Genomic DNA, 10,504 nt, shown 5'->3' with positions numbered 1-10,504 from the left:
GTGGTTGCTTCTAGTAGGACATGAGAACAAACAGCCCCTGTAAAGGGCTGGCATAGGATTCATGGGGAACTGTGGCTGGATTACTGTGGTGCAGTGGACCCCATAAAAAAACTTATACTGGAAGTCATTAGGAGGAAGTGAGGGTGGTGTATATAGAATGTTCCTTTTTTCCTCTGGCTTCTCTTATATATTCAAATCAATGTGGTATAGAATGAATTGGAATAGTTAATAAGATGCAAATCTTGGATTCTCAGACCCTAGAGATGGACAGTTTATAATACTGTTAAGGAATTTCTGAGCGAGTGATTAAAATACAATCATCATATTGCTATTTTAATCTCTTGTCACATATATATTTAATGCTCTGCTTATATAGCTTAACAATGTAGATTTTCAAGTGTGCTTGCATATTTTTTAACATCTTTATTGAAGAATAATTGCTTTACAATTATTAGTTTATTTTTTAATTGCTTTACAACAATTATTGCTTTACAATAATTAGTTTATTATTAGTGTGTTAGTTTCTCCTTTATAACAAAGTGAATCAGCTATACATATACACATATCCCCATATCTCCTCTCTCTTGCATCTCCCTCCCACCCTCCCTATCCCATCCCTCTAGGTGATCACAAAGCACCGAGTTGATCTCCCCGTGCTATGCGGCTGCTCCCCACTCGTTATGTATTTTACATTTGGTAGTGTATATATGTCCATGCCACTCTCTCACTTCGTCCCAGCTTACCCTTCCCCCTCCCTGTGTCCTCAAGTCCATTCTCTACATCTGCGTCTTTATTCCTGTCCTGCCCCTAGGTTCTTCAGAACTTTTTTTTTTTTAGATTCCATATATATGTGTCAGCATACGGTATTTGTTTTTCTCTTTCTGACTTCCTTCACTCTGTATGACAGACTCTAGGTCCATCAACCTCACTACAAATAACTCAGTTCTGCTTCTTTTTATGGCTGAGTAATATTCCATTGTATATATGTACCACATCTTCTTTATCCATTCATCTGTCGATGGACACTTAGGTTGCTTCCATGTCCCGGCTATTGTAAATAGTGCTGCAATGAACATTGTGGTACATGTATCTTTTTGAATTATGGTTTTCTCAGGGTATATGCCCAGTAGTGGGATTGTTGGGTCATATGATAGTTTCATTTTTAGTTTTTTTAAGGAACATCCATACTGTTCTCCATAGTGGCTATATCAATTTACATTCCCACCAACAGTGCAAGAGGGTTCCCTTTTCTCCACACCCTCTCCAGCATTTATTGTTTGTAGATTTTATTTTATTTTTTTTTGCAGTATGCGGGCCTCTCCCCTCGTGGAGCACAGGCTCTGGACGTGCAGGCCCACGGGCCCAGCTGCTCTGCGGCACGTGGGATCCTCCCGGATTGGGGCATGAACCTGCGTCCCCTGCATTGACAGGCGGACTCTCAACCACTGTGCCACCAGGGAAGCCCTGTTTGTAGATTTTTTGATGATGGCCATTCTGACTGGTGTGAGGTGATACCTCACTGTAGTTTTGATTGGCATTTCTCTAATGATTAGTGATGTTGAGCATCCTTTCATGTGTTTGTTGGCAATCTGCATATCTTCTTTGGAGAAATGTCTATTTAGGTCTTCTGACCATTTTTAGATTGGGTTGTTTGTTTTCTTGATATTGAGCTACATGAGGTGCTTGTAAATTTTGGAGATTAATCCTTTGTCCGTTGCTTCATTTGGAAATATTTTCTCCCATTCTGAGGGTTGTCTTTTCACCTTGTTTATGGTTTCCTTTGCTGTGCAAAAGCTTTGAAGTTTCATTAGGTCCCATTTGTTTATTTTTGTTTTTATTTCCATTTCTCTAGGAGGTGGGTCAAAAAGCATCTTGCTGTGATTTATGTCATAGAGTGTTCTGCCCATGTTTTCCTCTAAGAGTTTTATAGTGTCTGGCCTTACATTTAGGTCTTTAATCCATTTTGAGTTTATTTTTGTGTATGGTGTTAGGGAGTGTTCTAATTTCATTCTTTTACATGTAGCTGTCCAGTTTTCCCAGCACCACTTACTGAAGAGGCTGTCTTTTCTCCACTGTATATTCTTGCCTCCTTTATCAAAGATAAGGTGACCATATGTGCGTGGGTTTATCTCTGGGCTTTCTATCCTGTTCCATTGATCTATATTTCTGTTTTTGTGCCAGTACCATACTGTCTTGATTACTGTAGCTTTGTAGTATAGTCTGAAGTCAGGGAGCCTGATTCCTCCAGCTCCATTTTTCTTTCTCAAGATTGCTTTGGCTATTCGGGGTCTTTTGTGTTTCCATGCAAATTGTGAAATATTTTGTTCTAGTTCTGTGAAAAATGCCAGTGGTAGTTTGATAGCGTTTGCTACTCTTTTGTTGAGGACTTTTGCATCTGTGTTCATCGGTGATACTGTCCTGTAGTTTTCTTTCTTTGTGACATCTTTGTCTGGTTTTGGTATCAGGGTGATGGTGGCCTCATAGAATGAGTTTGGGAGTGTTTCTCTCTCTGCTATATTTTGGAAGAGTTTGAGAAGGATAGGTGCTAGCTCTTCTCTAAATGTTTGATAGAATTAGCCTGTGAAGCCATCTGGTCCTGGGCTTTTGTTTGTTGGAAGATTTTTAATCACAGTCTCAATTTCTGTGCTTGTGATTGGTCTGTTTATATTTTCTATTTCTTCCTGGTTTAGTCTCAGAAGGTTGTGCTTTTCTAAGAATCTGTCCATTTCTTCCAGGTTGTCCATTTTATTGGCATAGAGTTGCTTGTAGTAATCTCTCATAATCCTTTGTATTTCTGCAGTGTCAGTTGTTACTTCTCCTTTTTCATTTCTAATTCTATTGATTTGAGTCTTCTCTCTTTTTTTCTTGATGAGTCTGGCTAATGGTTTATCAATTTTGTTTATCTTCTCAAAGAACCAGGTTTTAGTCTCATTGATCTTTGGTATTGTTTCCTTCATTTCATTTTCATTATTTCTAATCTGATATTTATGATTTCTTTCCTTCTGCTAACTCTGGGATTTTTTTTTGTTTGTTTGTTCTTCTTTCTCTAATTGCTTTAGGTGTAAGGTTAGGTTGTTTATTTGAGATGTTTCTTGTTTCTTGAGGTAAGATTGTATTGCTATAAACTTCCCTCTTAGAACTGATTTTGCTGCATCCCATAGGCTTTGGGTTGTCCTGTTTTCATTGTCATCTGTTTCTAGGTATTTTTTGATTTCCTCTTTGATTTCTCCAGTGATCTCTTGGTTATTTAGTAGTGTATTGTTTAGCCTCCATGTGTTTGTATTTTTTACAGATTTTTTTCCTGTAATTGATATCTAGTCTCATAGCGTTGTGGTCAGAAAAGTTACTTGATATAATTTCAGTTTCCTTAAATTTACCAAGGCTTGATTTGTGACCCAAGATATGATCTATTCTGGGCAATGTTCCATGAGCACTTGAGAAGAAAATGTATTCTGTTATTTTTGGATGGAATGTCCTAGAAATATTAATTAAGTCCATCTTGTTTCATGCATCATTTAAAGCTTGTGTTTCCTTATTTATTTTCATTTTGGATGATCTGTCCATTGGTGAAAGTGGGGTGTTAAAGTCCCATACTATTATTATGCTGCTGTTGATTTCCCCTTTTATGGCTGTTAGCATTTATTTGCCTTATATATTGAGGTGCTCCTATGTTGGATAAATAAATATTTACAATTGTCATATCTTCTTCTTGGATTGATCCCTTGATCATTAGGTACTGTCCTTCTTTGTCTCTTGTAATAGTCTTTATTTAAAGTCTATTGTGTCTGGTATGACAATTGCTAGTCCAGCTTTCTTTTCATTTCCATTTGCATGGAATATCTTTTCCCATCCCCTCACTTTCAGTGTGTTTGTGTCCCTAGGACTGAATGGGTCTCTTGTAGACAGCATATATACGGGTCTTGTTTTTGTATCCATTCAGCCAGTCTATTTCTTTTTGTTAGAGCATTTACATTTAAGGTAGTTATTGATATGTATGTTCCTATTCCCATTTTCTTAATTGTTTTGGGTTTGTTATTGTAGGTCTTTTCCTTCTCTTGTGTTTCCTGCCTAGAGAAGTTCCTGTGGCATTTGTTGTAAAGCTGGTTTGGTGGTGCTGAATTCTCTTAGCTTTTGCTTGTCTGTAAAGGTTTTAATTTCTCTGTCAATTCTGAATGAGATCCTTGCTGGGTAGAGTAATCTTGGTTGTAGGTTTTTCCCTTTCATCACCTTAAATATGTCCTGCCACTCCCTTCTGGCTTGCAGAGTTTCTGCTGAAAGATCAGCTGATAACCTTATGGGGATTCCCTTGTATGTTATTTGTTGTTTTTCCCTTGCTGCTTTTAATATGTTTTCTTTGTATTTAATTTTTGACAGTTTGATTAATATGTGTCTTGGCATGTTTCTCCTTGGGTTTATCCTGTATGGGACTCTCTGCGCTTCCTGGACTTGACTGACTATTTCCTTTCCCATATTAGGGAAGTTTTCAACTATAATCTCTTCAAATATTTTCTCAGTCCCTTTCTTTTTCTCTTCTTCTGGGACCCCTATAATTCAAATATTGGTCTGTTTAATGTTGTCCCAGAGGTCTCTGAGACTGTCCTCAGTTCTTTTCATTCTTTTTTCTTTATTCTGCTCTGTGGTAGTTATTGGCACTATTTTATCTTCCAGGTCACTTATCCATTCTTCTGCCTCAGTTATTCTCTATTGAGTCCTTCTAGAGAATTTTTTATTTCATTTATTGTGTTTTTCATCATTGTTTGTTTGCTCTTTAGTTCTTCTAGGTCCTTATTAAATGTTTCTTGTATTTCTCCATTCTATTTCCAAGATTTTGGACCATCTATACTATCATTACTCTGAATTCTTTTTCAGGTAGCCGGCCTAGTTCCTCTTCATTTGTTTGGCCTGGTGGGTTTTTACCCTTGCTGCTTCATCTGCTGTGTGTTTCTCTGTCTTCTCATTTTGCTTAACTTACTGTGTTTGGGGTCTCCTTTTCGCAGGCTGCAGGTTCGTAGTTTGGGTTGTTTTTGGTGTCTGCCCCCAGTGGCTAAGGTTGGTTCAGTGGGTTGTGTAGGCTTCCTGGTGGAGGGAACTGGTGCCTGTGTTCTGTTGGATGAGGCTGGATCTTGTCTTCCTCGTGGGCAGGACCGTGTCTTGTGGTGTGTTTTGGGGTGTCTGTGACCTTATGATTTTAGGCAGCCTTTCTGCTAATGGGTGGTGTTGTGTTCCTGTCTTGCTAGTTGTTTGGCATAGGGTGTCTAGCGCTGTAGCTTGCTGGTCGTTGAGTAGAGCTGGGTCTTAGTGTTGAGATGGAGATATCTGGGAGAGCTTTTACCATTTGATATTACGTGGAGCTGGGAGGTCTCTGGTGTACAAGTGTCCTGAACTCAGCTCTCCCACCTCAGAGGCACAGGCCTGACACCTGGTCAGAGCACCAAGACCCGGTCAGCTACACGGCTAGGTATGTGGAGAGTTTCTTGCCTTTTGGGAAGTCTGAGATCTTCTGCCAGCATTCAGTAAGTGTTCTGTAGGAGTTGTTCCACATGTAGATGTATTTCTGATCTATTTGTGGGGAGGAAGGTGATCTCCACGTCTTACTCCTCCACCATCTTGAAGGTCTCTCGTGCTTGCATATTTGTGCCATGTGCTTTAAGGAACACGAAAGTTAATCATCTCCCTTGTTACCCATTATATGGGATGAGATAGGACTACCAACATTGATAGTCCTCATCAAGCACTGATGATTCTAAGGGACTTCTGGATAAACTGTTATCAGTAAGCAGAATGAAGCACAACATATGACCTTAGAGGGAGTGAATGAGGAAAAAGCTCAGAGGAAAAGGAACTAGTAATCTAGGGCAGGGTGAAGAAAGTGACTCAGCTGTGACCTTTGTAGACTGGGGCTGCTTGTTCTGGGGAAAAAGAGCTGAGCTTTCAGTACAGCACAGGGACAGACAGGCTCTAGTCAGAGCTCTCCTGAGCACCCTGGGATTGGCTTCCCCTGCTACCACATACAAAATTCCCACATCTTGCTGTACACCCAAAAAAACTAGAACCTGAGGAACACCATTGCTCTGTTTACTGGTCCCTAAACCCATACTGCCTTTCCCAGAATAGGGTTCCAAAGGGAGTGAATCTTCCAGGGGTAAGACAGACATTGCTGAGGTGGTTCGCTGAGGAAGAGTATTCTGTCTATCCAATATGCATCTTGTCATTGGCCTGACTAGAGGAAAAGCTCTCCTGCATTTGGAAGAGGCAATAAAGGAAGAGGCCAGTGGGGTGTTTGGACATCTTGGGCTCCCTGTACTTACCGTAAGAAAGAGGTAAGTACACGTTAGGCTACTCCATTTTCTTATGACTTTGAGCAACTCAAATTCTTCAAGCGTCAGGTTCCTCATTCTTTAAGTGGGAAAGATAATACCTACCTCAGTGTTGTCACAGGGGCAGAATAAAGAGATTTTTAAGTCCTTAGCATGGTGAATAACACCGTGATTATGCTCAGTAAGTGCTTGTACCCCTGCCCCTTCCTCACCAAACCTCTCTTCAGCTGGTAAGTGAGCAGAGTGGATGATCCCCAAAACTTTTCTAGCTCTGAGCCTCGAGTCTGCAAAGGTGCTTCAAAGAAGTTCTCAGGGTGACAGGAAAGGCTCAGCCTGTCCACGACTCAGTAGCCTCTGCTTTTCCATAAACCTGTCAGGGCAAGGGAGATAGCACCAGAGGTAGACGTGGAGGCCAGGCAGGTAGGAGAAGTGGGGACCAGGTAACTGCTCTCAGGAGCTCCCTGTTATCTGCCTGCACTGCTCTGCCCCTGTGACCACCCAGAGGAGCCCCTGTACCCAGAAGCCCTAAGTAAGTGATTGGACCCTGCTGGACAGGGCCTCCCTGAGGCCATGGCTGTGCCTCACACCTACATTATGGAGGTATCCCTCAGTGGCTGGTGCAGTGCCTGGCATACACAGAGGGAGCTCTGGAAATGTCTGTAGCCTGATAAGCAGCCTGATCTTACTCTCAGCTCTGAGCCATTGCCTTCTTGCCAATCAGCCTGAGCTAACCCCAGAGCAGCTGGGAGTGCTCAGCATGATTCACTGTGGAAACCCGTCAGAGACAGCCTGGGGTCCAAATAAGATGGGGCAACCAAGCTGGATCTCACTGGGGGACAAGGAGTGAGACCAGCTGCCCCCTTCAGACCTCTTTGGCCTTAAGGGGGCTTGTGGGGGACCCTGTGGTATGATAAGAACAGCTCTGGGCCACAGGCAGAATCCTAGGTTCTGGGCCCAGCCCCCCACTAATTTTAGTAGAGCCATTTAATTTGTGTGTGTTCTTGGGCATCTGTGATGGGGACAGTAAAACCTCTCTCAGTAATGTCATCTGTACAGTAGGATACTAAGCTGCTGTGAAAAAGAATGAAGGAATAATCATAACAGCTAACCTCTGAGTGCTAACTATGGACCAGGCCCTTTTCTGAGAATGCCAGATAACTCATTTCACCCTCACAACAACCCCATGGGATTAGTATTTCCCCCATTTTAAAGCTGAGAAAAATGAGGTACAGAGATTAAATAATTGCTCCAGATGCCCCCCCATACATACATATGTTTGAGTATGTGTGGTAGTTAACTCTGGAGGAGAGGATTTGGGGGTTTTGTGGTGTTTGAGGGTAGGGGAACCCGAGGACTTTCATTTTTTTACTGTATAAATTCCTCTATTGATCGAAAAAAGTTTTTACCATTATCATTTAAGAAATTTAAGAAAATGAATAAGGATGTCAAAACTCACTGTAGCTTTCAGACTCAAATGCAGAAGTGCATAAGCAGTGGCACAGGCTCCCAAGGCAGAGGACACTCTCCATTCCCAGAAATCCTTTGGCTGCAGCCAGTTCCCAGGAGCAGGGAGAGGAAAGGAGCCACCCAAGCTCAATTACAACCTCAACCCTCACCCCTAGAAGACCCCCGGCAGCCTGGGCAGGGTGATCTGTTACATCATGGGCCCAATGATCACTTGTGAAGTCTCAGGACTATGGGGTGGAACCACTGGCTCTGAGAAATGAGCTGTTTGCATCCTTGAGCTATCTCTTGGTCTTCTTAAGTAAATCATGTGCTTTATCTGATGACTAGGGGAGTAACCTCTCACAGCTGGGCAGTCATTGGCAGTCCTCCCTTTAGTTCTGCATGCCTGCATCTTTTGGTCTTAGCCGTGTTTTGTGGACTCCATGACACTGAGTTCTGTTTTTGAATCGAGTCAAGGCCCTTTCCATTTTCAGAAGAATTCAGCTAGTACTCATTTATGCCTCTGATTATGGTGTCTGTCTTTCATTATCCCTTGGATCTGCCTTGGTTACATAATTCTTTTGCTTCCATTCTCCCATATTTGATTTCTGTAGAGGACTTTGTGTTTTCTGGATCCTTTTAAGTTAGGTCAGAGGAGAACATTACCTCATCTTTCTAGCTTTTAAAACTGGTTTTTACCTTAAAAACCTTTAACAGAATGCTTTTGATCATTCCTGCTATTAATTTCTATGAACAATTAAGTTATATTTTAATCTTGCTTTAGAGAATTGTGGATTTAAGTGTTTCCTCCCCAGTCTTACTCAGCCCTTGGTATTATATAGCTGTCGAAAAAACCCTGTCAAACCTCCCTATTTACTCCCCTAGTGGTTCTCACGATATCGTATCTGATACACCATTTAATGAGACCTCATGCTGTTAAACAGGACCTCAGTTAAGTCTTTCAGATCATATTCCATTTGGTTGTGTAGTTTACTGAACTACTCCCTTCCCATTGGACATCCAGATTATGACTTCCTCATAGGGTTGCTGAGAGAATTAAGTGAGAAAGCATATTAGGGAACTAGTCCTGGGCCTGACTCAGAGGGGAACTCCATTTCTTTGTTTGCTGACCCCCTCCTTCAGCCATTCCAGGTAATGGCATTCCTGTCCCCCAGAAAACAGCCGTAACTGCCTCCCCTCCTCATCTGGGGGCCATTGCATCACATCCCCAAAAGTCTGTGCCTTCCAAGAGTGTCAGCCTCTCCTAAACCCATACCAGGTAAGGCTCTGGTTTCTTATAAAGTGATGTCATAAGGTGACAATCCTTCATTGGGGTCACTGACACTGACGAGGTAGCCATATCACACTGGATGTCAGTAGATCCGAAGGTAATAGGAATTCAGAGATGTTCTTTCCTTATGAAGATGCCATCTTTAGGAAGGTCTGATTGTGAAAGGGGAATATAGCTCAAGTCTGGACCAGTGGAATGTGGACTCCAGCCCAGAGATGAGTTTGTACAATTGACCTTTATCCTTAAAGGTTTAGCTCCCTCCTCCAGAGACCTTTCCTGAACTCCCTCACGGCTCTCCCACTCATCTTGGCATTTAATCAATTACTTATTGTGTAATGTAACTTGTGCACCAAAAAGCCCTTGAGAATCTGCTCTGTGCCCGGCACTCTGCTAGGCAGTGGAGAAACAACAGTGAAACAGCAAGGGCCCAGGCCCTACCCTCTAGAAGCTTACAGCATAACAGGAAAGACGGACCTTGAACAAGCACTGTGCTTGCAAGTGTGATGAATTACTGCACTTTTTCCCCAGAGCTGGGCTAATTTTCCACTCCCAGAGGGCTGGGATATATTGGGTTGGCCAAAAAGTGCCTCCGGTTTTTAAGTAAACATAAAAGAAACATTTTTCATTTTCACCAAGTACTTTATTGAACAACGTATTCACCCTTTTGTTCCACTACCTTCTGCCATTTTTCAGGCAACTTCATAATTCCGTCTTCCCAAGATTTTTTATCTTTTTGAGCAAAGAACTGTTCCAGGTGCCTTTTATAGTCTTCCAGGGAATTGAAATTTTTTCCATTAAGAGAATTTTATAAAGACTGAAACAAATGGAAATCCAGAGGTGCAATGTCTTGTGAATATAGAGGATGAATCAGAACTTCCCAGCCAAGCTGTAACAATTTTTGCCTGGTGATCAAAGAAACATGTGATCTTGCTGTTATCCTAATGGAATTGGATAATTGCAATTAATTAATTAATTGATAGTTGCAATTAATTGTTTGGTTTTCTGGAAGGAGCTCATAATAGAAGATTCCCTTCCAGTCCCACCATGTATATAATGTCACCGTCTTTGGATAAAGACTGGCCTTTGGTGTGGTTGGTGGTGGTTCATTTTGCTTGCCCCACAATCTCTTCCATTCCACATTATTGTACAGTATCCACTTTTCATCACCTGTCACAATTTGTTTTAAAAACGGAACATTTTCATTACATTTCAGTAGAGAATTGTGTGTGGAAATACAGTCAAGAAGGTTTTTTTCGCTTAACTTATGTGGAACCCAAACATCATTAACATAACCAGGCTGGTGCAAATGATCTTCAGTGCTTGCTTTGGATATTTTGAGTATGTTGGTTATCTCCGGCGTGGTATAACATTGATTGTTCTTAATTAATGTCTCCATTTTGTCGCTATCAACTTCAGCTGGTCTACCTGACCATGGAGCATTGTCCAGCGA

Source organism: Phocoena sinus, chromosome 2, assembly GCF_008692025.1.
Source record: "Phocoena sinus isolate mPhoSin1 chromosome 2, mPhoSin1.pri, whole genome shotgun sequence".
Taxonomy (NCBI): Eukaryota; Metazoa; Chordata; class Mammalia; order Artiodactyla; family Phocoenidae; genus Phocoena; species Phocoena sinus.
This window is presented reverse-complemented; position numbering follows the sequence as displayed.